General features: G+C 53.7%; 1 protein-coding gene and 1 pseudogene across 1 annotated transcript in view; one reads left to right on the top strand and one right to left on the bottom strand.

Moving 5' to 3' along the window:
* Positions 1-4,327: 4,327 nt before the first annotated feature.
* The window catches only part of OTUD3 (OTU deubiquitinase 3), a 36,286-nt gene continuing 26,104 nt past the window's right edge, over positions 4,328-14,509 (bottom strand). Inside the window, exon 9 of the mRNA XM_054721140.1 lies at positions 4,328-4,657. The gene's annotated coding sequence lies outside the window, so the exon portion shown is untranslated. The remainder of the gene's footprint in view (positions 4,658-14,509) is intronic.
* On the top strand, positions 8,570-9,457 carry LOC129150197 (pre-B-cell leukemia transcription factor 2-like; annotated as a pseudogene).

Genomic DNA, 14,509 nt, shown 5'->3' with positions numbered 1-14,509 from the left:
TATTCTCAGATTCTATCTTTGTAGAATTTGATTAATCGACAATTTCATTCACTCATTCATTCTTTTTTTGAGCACCACCCATGTGTGGGCAATGATCTAAGCCCTGGGAAGCAGCTGGAACAAACCAATATGGGTGGCCCTGCATGCAATTCCAACATTCTGTCCTTTTGAAAACCCAATTGATAGACCTGAGGGCTCTCACCCTGCAGGGAGGTGTAGCAATAGTGCCCTCTTGTGAACATTCTGAGAACAGCACCCTAATAAGGAATTAGCTACGACAGTGCCCTCTTGTAGATATTATTAGGACAACTGACCAGTAAGTGGTCAGTCACAATAGCGCACTCTGGTGGACATTCTGAGGACAGCACCCTAGGAAGGGATTAGTCACCATAGAGTCCTCTGGAGGCATTCTGAGAACAGTAAACTAGTAAGGTATTAGTTGCAATAGCACTCTTTGGTGGACATTCTGAGGACAGTACCCTAGTAAGGGGTTAGCTGCAATAATGCCCTCTTGTGGACATCCTGAGAATGGCACCCTAGTAAGGTATTAGTTGCAATACTGCCCTCTTGTGGACATTCTGAGACTGGCACCCTAGTAATGAATTCTGGAAGTCTGAAAAGAAAACCTATTAGACAGAGAGGGTTCTCAAAGCCTTTGGCATTTACCAGACACTGTTCTATGTAATTTTTAAAAAGATATTTTTATTGACTTCAGAGAGGAAGGGAGAGGGAGAGAGAGAGATAGAGACAGAATCATTGATTGGCTGCCTCCTGCATACCCCCTACTGGGGATCGAGCATGCAACCCAGGCATGTGCTGTTGACAGGAATCGAACCCAGGACCCTTCAATCTGCTGGCTGCTGCTCTATCCACTGAGCCAAACTAGCTAGAGCCATAATTTTTAATTCATTGAAAGGAAGAAAGGAAGGGAGGAATGGAAGGAAGGAAACAGGGGAGGGGAGGGGAAGGGAGAGGAGGGGAGGGGAGGGGAGGGGAGGGGAGGGGAGGGAAGGGAAGGGAAGGGGGAGGGAGGGGAGGGGAGGGGAAGGGAAGGGAAGGGAAGGGAAGGGAAGGGAAGGGAAGGGAAGGGAAGGGAAGGGAAGGGAAGGGAAGGGAAGGGAAGGGAAGGGAAGGGAAGGGAAGGGAAGGGAAGGAGGAAGGAAGGTCAGACATAGGGGCTACATCAATGCTGGAGAAGGGACTGTGTTGCCTGATTGTTTCATATCTTGCCTCTCCAATTTTGATGACAAGATTGGTATTGGTTTTGCTTTTGTTCCCACTTAGCCCCTAACAAAAGCTATTAACGAAGTGCTCAGTTAAATAACCTGCTTGGCATTCCGAGTTCGATTATGATTCCATGGACATTTGCCTGCTCCTTTGGGGTTATTCGCAGTGTCGCTGCGGGACAACGGAATGCTGTATTAAAAGTTCACTCCTCCAATAAGCTTTTCTACAAACTATGTCCCTGGCTCCTTGCCGAATGCTGATGTGTCCAACGAGCAGGCACACCCTGGTTATTCCACACCGTAAATGCTGTGACACTCAGACGGGAGTTTCAGAACCAAGGGCTCTTCAGCCCTCCGTCCTCCATCCAGTCTCCATCCTGTCCACTGATGCCACCTTCACCTTCCCGCAGCTTGACTTCCATCACGTCACTCCTCCGACACGGAACCATCGGTAGCTCCCCACTGTTGCCAAACCCCGGCAGTCAAGCTTGGTGCCATCTGCTTTTCCAGCCTCGTTTATCCAGCTATTTCTCGATGCTTCCCACCATTCCAGAGCACACCCACTGCTTTCCTGCCTTCACACCTCTGTCTAGTGGTTTCCTTCAACCTAAAGCTTCCCTGTTCACAGGCTCCCTGTCCCATGTTCAAGTCCACACGGGGGAGGACACATCGCCAATGCCACCTTTCCCTAACGCTTTTCCACCAGGAGGATTCGCCCTCCTCTGAACTGCCGAGCCAGGTGTCCATGCCTCCCCTGGTGCCGCTCACCCATTATTTGAGTTCCAGTGCTGGGTTCCTATACAATGGAGGCAGACTGCCCTGCGTTCAAATCTATGTAAAATGATGACAGAACCACCAGCCTACAGGGTAGCTTTAAGGTTTAAATGAGAAGATGTATTCAAAGTGCCTGGAGCATCTAGACTAGGTCACTTGACGTATTTGCCTCTCCTGTTGTATCCATCACACAGTAGATGCTAAATAAATGGCCCCTACTGATCACTGGAACTGTTTCAGGGAAGTGGCATCATGCATATGGTTAAGTATTATGCTAATATTTCAATAGCCCTCTGGCTCACTACTCTGACTGTTCATTTATCTTAAGTGGACACACATTTGAAAATCATTAACCCTCAGTGCCCTAAACGGATGCCCCAGAGAGGCAGAGGCAAAACCGGCTGGAGAATTGCGCACAGCAATTCTCCTGGAGGGCTGCTGCCTCTGGCGGTTGCCAAGGTCACAAGGCACCACGGCCAGCTCCTGACAGAGACACAGTCAGACAGAATGCGTACCCACGATCTTTGGAATTCACTCAGCACATGACCAGCATTTGTAGCTCAGCCTCTCTCCACACGAATTGCACATCAATTCTGTCCTAAGCACGTGGGACGGCCCACTCTAGGGTTTTATTTATGCTGGTCTTTCAGTCCAAAATGACTTTGTCCCCATTTTCACATCCCATCCCCCTTCCGTGCCTGGTCCAATGTCACGTCCTCCACCGAGCCTTCCTGGAGCTCCTCTGGACTCACAGCCCTCCCATCAGCCCTTCTTCAGTGGCCTGTTTCTACCCACTTTCACTGCAGGTCCGCCTCTGACTCAATGCCCAGCCTTAAGGACCCACACACAGCGCAGGTGCAGTCAATGCGGATGGGTCCCGGGTGTCTGCGTGGGTGAACGAACCGCATAAAAACTTAGTCTCTTGAGATACCCAAGTCCCTCCGCCACAGGGAGGTCCGCATCGCGTCTCAGGGTGGAACATGTTTCCTTCCGCCAAGCCGGAATCGAGGAAGTGGCAGGATTGCTCCTTTATAACCACAAAAGCTCTAGATCGTGACCTACAACCCCAGCTGCTCCACCATGGCCCCAGAGTGCCCGCAGCGGGCCAGCCAAAGCCACAATGGAGCAGGGACCTATGACTCACGGGAACTGCACCTCAAGGCACATGGCCTTCTGTGCGTTGGGGAAGGGCTCTGTGGAGTGCCTGTGACGTGGGAGCTCTGCATTCCCAGCTCGGCTTTCTCTAGGCAACATGAGCGGTTACCAAGAGACAATCCCCCCGTGGCATTTCACCTTTGGCTTCATCAACTGTCACTCACCCAGTCGGCGATGCTGCAGCCCAGAGGGAAACGTGGTAATAAGCCTTGTGTTCGCTGATTATTCCCGATGGGCCTGCGGACAGCCCTGTCCTTGGACTTCCGCTCTCATCCACAACCTTTCGGGTAGCCCAGACCAGGCAGCAGGCCCCTCCAACACCACCCAACCTGTCAGGGAGCCCCCGGCCCCAGCTGAACCCTAAACAGAGAATTAAGGAGGCCACAAAAGTAGTCTCAGGCAGGATCTTTCAAAAAGAATCTCGGGTTTACAGGGTCCAGAGTCTGGGCCCCCTGGTCTCTGAACCTGACAGCGGGCACGCCCCCACGTCTCTGGGTCACGGGATGAGGTGAAAACCACACAAGGACGGGACTGAGGAAGAACTCCTCTGTTCTACATACTCTGTATCACCGAGGTCGCACGGAGCCCACTTGAAGGCTTCTTGGTGAACAGAAACCAGAGGGCAGGTGTGGGAGTCGCGGGTGGCGAGGCCAAAGCGAGGCCTGGTGAAACCGTCTTGACCTCAGGTGACCAGAGCCTGGGTGTGGGCTGGGCCCTGCTGGAGGCGCTGAGGATTCTCCTCCCTCTGCTTTTCTGTGGCCACCCCCCCTTCACCCCCACTTCAGAGGACGTCTAGGTGAGTCACTGCTGTCCGTGTGTCTGGCCTCCTTCTAGAAGGGAATCAACCTGACCCTCAGAGTTCTAGAGAGCCCAGGTGGCAGCCACAGACAGCTGCCCCGTATTCAATGCTCCGTCATCAGAGCGGCTTAGCAATCAAGCAGAAATCCCAGGGTCCAGCCCTCGGGATGCTCTGCTGCTGTGCACCCACCAGCACTGACGCCCCGATCCGCCGCTTCCCGCTTCCCGCTCGGGAGGCCCCAGAGGCCCATGCACGGAAAACGCTCAGTGGGAGGGACACATCCACGCAAAGGTCTCCAAAGGACACTTCACAGGTGCTCCGACGCATGACTCACACGTGGTCAGACAGAAACGACGCGCAGCTTTGTCTTTAAACTAGAATTTATTGGTATACAATAAATCTTTCATAGATAAAGTGGCACATCTTTGCAGCTTCTATTGCACCAAGTATTGAAGATTAAAAACACAAAGGAAAGAAACATTTGGTTTGGAAAACACTGCAAATAGCCAAGTACAGTACTTTGGTAAATAAACACAAAAGGGTGGGAATGAACACAATGTGTGGAAAGAACGAACCGAGAGGAATGGACTGTGGACGTGGGACAGAGGTCACATTTCTCCCGTGGCACTCCACAGATGAGGCGAGGCTGCTAGTCTATGGATCATGACCCCACGGAGGTCTTACATTTATCTCCAGACAGAAGCTAGAACAAGGATAGTGCAATTAGAAAACAAGAGAAGGTTCCCTGCCTGTGAAGAGCCGTGTTCTCCACAGACACACACCCTCCCTCCCAAGGGGACGGCCGCCCGCTGGCACGTCCACCTCGGCAGCAGGAACACGGAGTCTGAGTCCTGGCTCTTCTCGCTGAGCCCAGTGCTGGTGGAAGATGCTGAATGTAGCCAGGAAGGCCGAGGCCCTCCCACCAGGGAAAATGAACAAGGAGGGGGAAGATGTGAGGAGTGCCACATCAGCATTGCTCAAGTTTTGGTTGAGGGACTCCCAGGGGATCGAACCGCAGGCGGAGTCTGTGCTGAGCTCAAACGCTTGCTATGGACAGCTGGCAAGAGCGGCCTGCGGGGTGTGGACGGCAAAGGTCAGGGCAGACCACGGAGGTGCTGTCCAGTGATCATCACCTTCCATGGTCCCCAGCACAGAGAGCTGGGATGCCCTGCTTACCATCAAGTCACCAGGCAGGAGTTCTGCTTTTACAGAAATACGCTCTTTACTGGATCACCCCCTTTTTAAGAACTTTGCATGGATGCTCAACATTTCAATGGAGCTATAAAGCAGTCTTAACGAGGACAGAGACTCTAGAAAGTAGCCCCTCGAAGGCATGGCTCAGAGCCTGAGGTGTTCCCAGGAATTTCCGTTGGGACGGAGCAGGGCCAGGCAGCCCCCAGGCCGGCTCTTCGTGGGGTCAGGCATGGTGCACGTTGGGTCCCACGCTGTGCAAGCACGCTGTGACTGGTCCTTACTACCTCCACTTCCATGATCCCTGTCCCCCTCTAATATGAGATGGCGGGAGATTTGCTACAATTTATGCCACCTAGATCTCCAATTCAACATCAACGGAAAAACACGATTTGCTTTGAAGTCAGGAAAACATGCCTTGTAAAGAGTTCATGATTGAATCACGTCAGAACAACAGCTGGAAGGCTCCAGAGTTCACACCTGTTCTGCGAGCTGAGCTGATGAACCGTGGACAATGAGAATGGCAAACAGGAAACTGCACCGCACTCTGTTCTAAAGGTTCGCTATGGAGCCTTGAGGTAAAAAGGTTCAGAGCTATGCGTCTGCCCAGAATGGAGTCAGAGAGGGTCAGGTGTGACACTGAAACCATGGAACTCCGTTCTCACTGCGACAAAGACCCTTCTGGTCAGGGCCACTTAGCTGGCTCTGACTAGGAATCCAAGTGTCCTTTAACTGACTATTTGAGCTGGATATTTCAGAGGTAAACTGATAGAATTTTCTGTTAACCCAGTAAAACCCAGGCAGAGGCTCAAGTTTCTCAGAATGAGAGAAGCTGCACATTGATGACAAGGACTCACTAGGAGTGCAGTTCAATGCCAAGTCCTTCTGGTATCTACCTACTCAATACGTGAGCAGCTCTCCCCACCTGACACGGCCCCCACCCCAACCCACCCCACAACCGTATTATTTCCCACTGCAAAAGCATCGGGGGAGCAGGGCAGTTTAAATTATCCATCAAGGCTCCCTCGAAGCCCAGTATCTACTGCCTCGGAATCAAAAGGGGTTTGGAAATGCTTCTTTTATAAGCCGGAGCTTATAAAAGAAACCACACAGCCTCAACTACTGTTTGAGATTCTTCTCTCTGCCACAATTCCTCCACCAGTGTGGAAAGCACATTTCAACACCGAAAAGTTAGAATATGCACATCCATGCCCTCTCTCCAGCATCTCCTGTGGCAATTACATTACTAGAAGTTGTGGTTCTATGTTGTTTTAATACATCTATCTCTAGGACAAAGCTGTTGCCACTATAATTTTATTTTGACCTTTAAAAAGTCTTTTATTTTTTAAATCCTCACCCAATATGTTTTTATTGATTTTAGAGAGTGAGGGAGGAAGAGGGAGGGGGAGAGAGAGAGAAACATTAGTCAGCCACAGACTGTACACACCTTGACCAGGGATGGAACCTGCAATCTGGGTATGTGCCCTGACAAACCGCCTTTGGTATATAGGATGACGCTCCAACCAACAGAGCCACCTGGCTAGAGCTAAAAAAATATATTTTTTTAAATTCTTAAAACCTTTATATACAGTTTATAAGACTAGGAAGCAGCTATGATCACTGCCCCACCCCTTCCTCCTGGCCTCATTAAAAACTACTGAGACAATCCCATCTATCTACACTAATAAAAGAGAAAGATGCAAATTGACTGTACCTTCGCGACACCCACCAGCCAATCAGGAGTATTCAAATTAACCAACAAAGATGGCGGGTTAATTTGCATACGCAAGCGCCGAGCGGCCAGGGTGGGGCAGGACACTTGCGTTGTTGCCATGGCGACGACGCAGGTGTTCCACACCGCCCCAGCAGCTCCAGGCCTCTGGGCAGCGTGGGAAAGCGGAAAGGCAGCTCTGGCCTGAGCAAAGGTGGTGCCGGCAGCCAGGGTAAGGAAGGCCCATTCTTGCACAAATCTTCATGCATTGGGCCTCTAGTATATCTAATCTAATAATAGACAAATATGCAAATTGACCGCACCTTTGCTACACCTAAGCCACGCCCACCAACCAATCAGGACGAGTATGCAAATTACCCCAACAAAGATGGCGGCTAATTTACATATCAAGACAGAGTCCAAAGAAGCCAAGAGCTGCAGAAGGGAGTAAAGCTTCGAAGAAGCAAGCAAGCCGGGGGGGGTGGGGGGGGGAGAAGAGAAGGGCGGGGCGGAGGTGGGGCCGGGGGAGAAGGGAAACACAAGCGGGCTGGAGGAGAAGGCGGGGCGGGTGACAAGGGCGGGGCGGAGGCGGGGCGGGGGAGAAGGGAAACACGGGCGGGCTGGAGGAGAAGGTGAGGCGGACAACAAGGAGAAACGGAGGCGGGGTAGAGTGCAGCAGGAAATCCTATTGCAGGATTTTTTCTGCAACGGGAAAGCTAGTATATATATATAATAGAGAAATATGCTAATTCACCAGGACGCCACAACGGGTCAATCAGACAGGAGGAGGTTGCGCACAGCGTCGGGGGCGGGGCGGCACAGCCCTCCATGCGCCTGCCCTAGGGGAGGGCCTGATCAGCAGTGGCCACGGCTGCTTCAAGGGCCGGAGAGGGAGGCAGGGCTGGATCAGCAGCGGCCGCAGCTGCTGTGGGGCCTGGGGAATGAGGCAGGGCCAGACTGGTGACCGGAGGGTGGGCAGCACCACGCAATTTCGAATCGCACGCTGGGCTCCTAGTGTAACAAATCTCTAACAGCCAAGATGTGACATAAGTTAAAAAGACTCACTTCCTAACGTGGAGTGCACACGAGTAACTGTGCTAGGTACCCGTTACTGACAGTAGCCATTCAGGACTGAACACAGCCTCCATTTTGGCTGCCAATAAAGTAATTTTCAAGTGACTATGAAGGCAACTAAATATATGGATTCCGTGCACCTCATACTTCAGTGAGACTGAGGCAGTAAAATCTAAATTCAAACCTTAGCTAGAAGTTATCACTGAAGTTGGATACACATACTCCATCCTATATAATAAAAGCATAATATGCTAAGTGTCTGACCGTTTGTTCGACCAGTTGCTATGACGTGCACTGACCACCAGGGGGCAGGTGCTCCAACCGGTAGGTTAACTTGTTGCTGGGGTCCGGCCAATCGGGACTGGGCGAGATGGGCTAGACACGCCCTGGAGCCCTTCCATGGTCCCTCCCCGGCCCCAGTGGTGCACCGGTGGGGTCCCTCAGCCTGGCCTGCACCTTCTCTCAATCTGGGACCCCTCAGGGGATGTTGGAGAGCAGTTTTGGCCTGATCCCCGCAGGCCAGGCCGAGGGACCCCGCCAGTGCTATGCACTGGCCTCTAGTCCTATATAATAAGAGAGGAATATGCTAATTAGCCAGGATATGCTAATTAATCACGACCAGTAAGATGCTTAATAGTCATGACCAGTCAGGTGCAGCACAGGAGCAGCCCCCGGAGGGAGTGGCCACCGGTGGGGGCGTGTGCGGGCCCATGGTGCTGCCCAGCCCGGAGGCCACCCGGCTAGGAATCACGAACAGATATGCCGCACCGCCTGGCATAGGAGTGGCCCCTGGCGGAAGTGACCACCAGCGGGGGCACACGCGGACCTGTGGTGCTGCCCAGCCCGGAGGTCGCCACAGCTGGGGGTCGCAAACAGGCACGCTAAGCTGCCTGGCCTAGGAGTGGCCCCCGGCTGAGGTGGCCACCTGCGAGGCCGTCATGATCCTGTGCTCCCAGTTCCTGGATGCCAGACAGAAACGCCGGAACTTCAGCAAACAGGTCACCGAGGTCCTAAATGAGTATTTCTATTCCCACCTGAGTAACCCGTTTCTCAGTGAGGAGGCTAAAAAGAGCTCGCCAAGAAGTCTGGCATCACCGTCTCTCAGGTCTCCAACTGGTTTGGCAACAAGCGGATTCGCTATAAGAAAAATATCAGCAAGTTTCAAGGAGGCAAACATCTATGCCATCAAGACTGCTGTGTCTGTCACCCAGGGGGGCCACAGCCGCACCAGCTCCCCGACACCCCCTTCCTCCGCAGGCTCTGGTGGCTCTTTCAATCTTTCAGGATCCAGAGACATGTTTCTGGGGATGCCCGGGCTCAACGGGAAATTCCTACCCTACTTCCCAGGTGGAATTTCTCCGACACTCAATGGGCCCAGGGGGCTACGGAGATAACCTCAGGGGAGTCCAGATGTATAGCCCTCAGGAAATGAGGGCAAATGGTGGCTGGCAGGAGGCTGTGACCCCGTCCTCAGTGACATCCCCAACAGAAGGACCAGGGAGCGTTCATTCTGACACTTCCAACTGATCTCACCCCTCAGGGCCACAGGATGGGGGCTCACGAGGTGACTCTTGATGAGAGGACAAAGGCATCCAGAGGACAAGCCCCAGACATAGGAGAAGCACAAGATGGAGAAGGGCAAATGGGGTCGCCCTACCCCAGCCGACTCAGTTCTGGGGTTGCTGACTACATGGCAAGGAGAAGGGGGTCCCCTAAGGGGAAGGTGGGGTCTGTCTTCCCTTTTTCCCCTTATTTTCAATCTTTTTCTCTCCCCCTTTCTTACACAGAAAAACACCCAGAACCCTATCTTTCAGATCCTCTCTCTCTTAGACACATACACAACTATTCTGTTTCTCTCTCTCATAAATTCATACACAACTATTGTTTCTCTATAGAGACATATACATTCTCTCTCTCAGACACATATATGACTATTCTGTTTCCTTCTCTCTCTCTCTCTCTCTCTCTCTCTCTCTCTCTCTCTCTCTCTCTCTTCTCTCTCTCTCTCTCTCTCTCTCTCTGGTTTCACCTATTCTCTCTCACCCACCCCTTATCTGCTCTGGGATCTGTGGAGACGCCAGCCTTTCCCTACCTACTAGAGATGCCAAGAATGGGGACACAACTTCTGGACAGATGACCTGGCCACGCCCCTGGCCTCCCACCCCTCCCCCTGCAGACGGCTTTACTACCTCATATGCAGCTCATCTTAAACCAATAGAATTTCTCAGTGAAAAAAAAAAAGAAGGGAAGGAGGGGAGGGAAGAACTTCATAAAGGAGTCAGTAGACAGCAAAATTAAAGAAGGAAAGAGGATGTATGAGTGAACTGTAGGAGCTAAAATGAAAATCAAGTATAGTTGTGTACTGGGGACAGATTTTAAAAGTAGGAGTCAGAAAAGATAAATGATAGTGAATAATTAGGCAGGTAGATAGATAACTATTAAAACAGTGGAAGTAAGTAGAGAAGAATGTATGGGAAAAATAGGATGAGAGAGAAAGAGGGAGGGAAGAACAGATTTAAAGGGGAGCCGGCAGAGCTTAAAAGGAGAATGGGAAGAAGGAAGAAATGGGGGAGGGAGCAAAGCAGGTCCGAGGGAGAAAGTGAAGAAAAAAAATAAGGTGTGAAGGAAGGGAAAGGGGAGGGAAAGGAGGGGTAAAGATAAAGGAAAGAAGAAATGTGGGGAGGAAGGGAGGGTAGGAGAAAGATGGGAAGAAGAATGATGGAACAGAAGTAGAAAATAAGGAGGAAAGAAAAGTTTATAAATGATGAGTCAGTGGGAAAAAGTGTTACATAAAGGAGAGAAAAATGGTGTGACAGGGAGAAGCCAATAAGGAAGTCAAATACAATTGTGTGTGAAGGGGATAAGATTAAAAAAGGAAGTTAATAGGGGTGACCAGGCCGGCAGAGGACAGTTAGGGGACCAGGCCGGCAGGGGAGGGCAGCTAGGCGGATCAGGCAGGCAGAGTGGTTAGGGCAAGCAGGACAGTGAGCGGTTAGGAGCCAGAAGTCCCGGATTGCGAGAGGGATGTCCAACTGCCAGGTGGACATTCCCCAAGGTCTCCCGGATTGGAGAGAGTGCAGGTTGTGCTGAGGGATGCCCCCCCCTCCGTGCACGAATTTCATGCACCGGGCCTCTAGTCATAATAAAAAAAAGCCAAGAGGCGTCACAACCAAACGACCGGTCGCCATGAGGTGGCACTGACCACTTCTCGGTCCCTCCCCTCCCCGCCGTGAGCAGGGATGGGGCGGGACTGGGGACTGGCAAACGGGCTGAACTGCTGACCTCTTGGTCCCTCCCCGCCAGCCCGCAGGCTCTGATGGATCAGCGAAGGTGAACGGGGGAATCAGGGTGGTGGCGGGACGACTGGGCTGGCTGTAAGCTGTTGGGATCACCAGCTCATCCCCGGCTGCTCAGTGGCTCAGGCCTGAGGGAAAACAGGCACCGGCAACTTCACCTCCACGCATGTGCGCCAGGCTGGCCGCTGATGGAATGCACTGCCCGCTCGGGGCCGCTCACACCGGGATGGGTAGGTCGCAGGCGCGCCCTGCAGCCTCCGACAGAGCCTCAAGCTCCAGCAGCAGTGGCAGCGGCAGCAGTGATGGCAGGCCCACGAGTGGCCCCGAGCAGGCAGCACATTCCATCAGCGGCTGGCCCGGTGCACGCGCATGGAGGTGAAGTCTCTGGCGCCCCCTTTCCCGCAGGCCTGAGCCCCAGAGCAGCCGGGGATGAGCTGGTGATCCCAATGGCCTGACAACCCGGTGGCAAAGGTGGTGTTCGGCCTGGGGACTGGCAAACAGGCAGAAGATGGCCCTGATTGCAGGAGGCTAGGCCTAGGGACACTACCTGCACGGTTTAATCGTGTGCTAGGCCTCTAGTCTTGCCTAATAATAAACAAACATGTAAATTGACCGTACCTCCGCTATGCCCACAGCCAATCAGGAGTGAGTATGCAAATTAACCCAACAAAGATGGCTGGTTAATTTGCAAATGCAGGCGTGGAGCTGCCGGGAGGGGCGGGATGCCTGTTATGAGGGGGAGGGAGTGGCGGAGGGAGCTAGAGGAGCAGTGGTCCGGCTGGGAGCGAGGACTTGCAGCCTTCCATGCGGCGGGGAGCGAAGCCAGGGGAAGGAAGACCTATTCTTGCACAAATATCGTGCAATGGGCCTCTAGTCTTATATAATACTAGTAGCCCGTTTGCACGAAGATTCGTGCAATAGACCTTCATTCACCGGGCTGCCTGCACCAGTTTTCTGCCCGCACCGGGGACCCAGGCCTTGGCTGTGGCCACCGCTTTCTGCCTTCTTTCAGGGTCGGGGCTTGGCCCCGGGCGGCGGCCTTGGCTCTGCTGCACCCAGCGTCCCTGCTACCAATCACAGGAGCCGACCCCCAGTGGCTTCCTGCGATCGGTGCAGGCTCCCCGCTGGTGCCCAAGGCCGGGGAAAGCCTCAGGCGGCTTTCCCGGCCTTGGGCTCTGCACCCAGCGTCCCTGCTACCGATCGCAGGAGCCAACCCCCAGTGGCTTCCTGCGATCGGTGCAGGCTCCCCGCTGGTGCCCAAGGCCGGGGAAAGCCTCGGGCGGCTTTCCCGGCCTTGGGCTCCGCTGCACCCAGCGTCCTTGCACCAACGTCCCTGCAACGGTTTCCTGATGGGCGTGGCGTGGTTGGTGGGCGTGGCTTGGGCGTAGCAAAGGTGCGGTCAATTTGCATATTTGTCTATTATAAGGTAAAAAAAGCCTAATATGCTAAGTGTAAAACTGTGTGTTCGACCAATTGACCAGTCACTATGACATGCACTGACTACCGGGGGCAGACGCTCCTACTGGTAGGTTGGCTTGCTGCTGGGGTCTGGCCGATAGGGACTGGGTGAGATGGGCTGGACACGCCCTGGAGCTCTCCCACAGTCCCTTCCCAGCCCTAATTGGCCCCGATCAGGACTGGGCAAGATGGGCCGAATGTGCCCTGGAGCCCTCCTGTGGTCCTTCTCTGGCCCCGATCATGCACTGGTGGGGTCCCTCAGCCTGGCCTGAGCCCTCTTGCAATCTGGGACCCCTCGGGGGATGTCTGAGAGCCAGTTTTGGCCCGATCCTGGAAGGCTAGGCCAAGGGACCTCACCCGTGCATGTGCACCAGGCCTCTAGTTCCTAATAATTAGCATACTAAACACACATGAATTATAACTGGAAAGCTAGGAAATAGTAATAAAAGGAAAATACTGAAGCCATTTGATTAGTTTTTAAAACCATTGTTTTGTTATTTGCCCCCAGAAATGCTGAAGCCTGCTATCAGAATTAGGTAATTTATAAATAACTAGAAGCCCGGTGCACAAAATTCATGCACGGGGGGGGGGGGAAGGAGTAGGTTTCCTCAGATTGGCCTGCACTCTCTCCAATCCAACCCGGGACCCCTCGAGGGATGTCCGACTGCCAGTTATCCCTCTCACAATCTTGGACCACTGGCTCCTAACCGCTCACCTTCCTGCCTGATCGCCCCTAACCACTCTGCATGCCAGCCTGATCGTACCTAACCGCCTCCGCCTGCCAGCCTGAATGACCTCAATTGCCCACCCCACCAGCCTGATCACCCAAACTGTACACCCCTGCCGGCCTGATTGTTGCCAACTGCTCCCCCACTGGCCTGATTACCCCCAACTGCCCCCTCTTCCAGCCTGGTCGCCCCTAGGTGCCCTCCCCTGCCAGCCTGGTCACCCCTAACTGCCCTCCCAAGACTCACTGCCGCTGGGAGCGCTCCGAGGGAGGGATCTTCCCACAGGCCTTGCGGGAAACAGCTTAGGGAGGGCGCCTCAGGGCCGGTTGCTGCGGCTACCCAGGACTCACTCAGGCACCGGGCCCTGCCTCCCCCATCCCCCATCCCCCACTGCCACAAGTCCCTGCCTGTCCGAGCCTCTGTCTGGTAGTTTTGGACATTAAGGACCCTGGCTTTTTATATATATAGACTAGAGGCCCGGTGCACAAAATTTGTTCAAGGGGGGGCAGGGGAAGGTCCCTTAGCCCAACCTGCACCCTCTCCAATCCGGGAACCCTCAGGCCTCAGGGAATGTCCTACTGACGGCTTAGGCCCACTCCCTATGGTTCTCTGCTCTCTGTGGGGCCTGCCTGCTCCACACCATGGCGATGGGCAAGCAGACCTTGCTGGGTGCTGTCTGTTGGGTGCTGTCTGCGGGCTGCGCTTGCCTGCTCCTGGGTTGCCCTGGCAACGCCAAGCAGACCCTGCTGGGTGCTGCCTGTGAATTGCCTGCTTGTGGGTCACTGCGGCTACGGCCAAGCAGGCCCGGCTGTCTGCTGTCAAGCTTGGTGCGGCCGTCCTCTCCTCCCGGGGCCGGTGATGGTCCCGGGAGCCTGCAGGTGTGGTTTGGTGCGGCCGCCCTCACCTCCCGGGGCTGACGATGGTCCCAGGAGATTGCAGGCGTGGCTTAACACTGCTGCCCTCACCTCCTGGGGTGGCGATGGTCCCAGGAGGCTACGGGCTTGGTGCCCATACCCAGGACCCAGGCCGCTTGGCACCTGCATATGCAAATTAACCCACCATCTTTGTTGGGTTAATTTGCATACCCACCCCTGATT

Source organism: Eptesicus fuscus, chromosome 9 (assembly GCF_027574615.1).
Source record: "Eptesicus fuscus isolate TK198812 chromosome 9, DD_ASM_mEF_20220401, whole genome shotgun sequence".
NCBI classification, from domain to species: Eukaryota; Metazoa; Chordata; class Mammalia; order Chiroptera; family Vespertilionidae; genus Eptesicus; species Eptesicus fuscus.
This window is presented reverse-complemented; position numbering and strand designations above follow the sequence as displayed.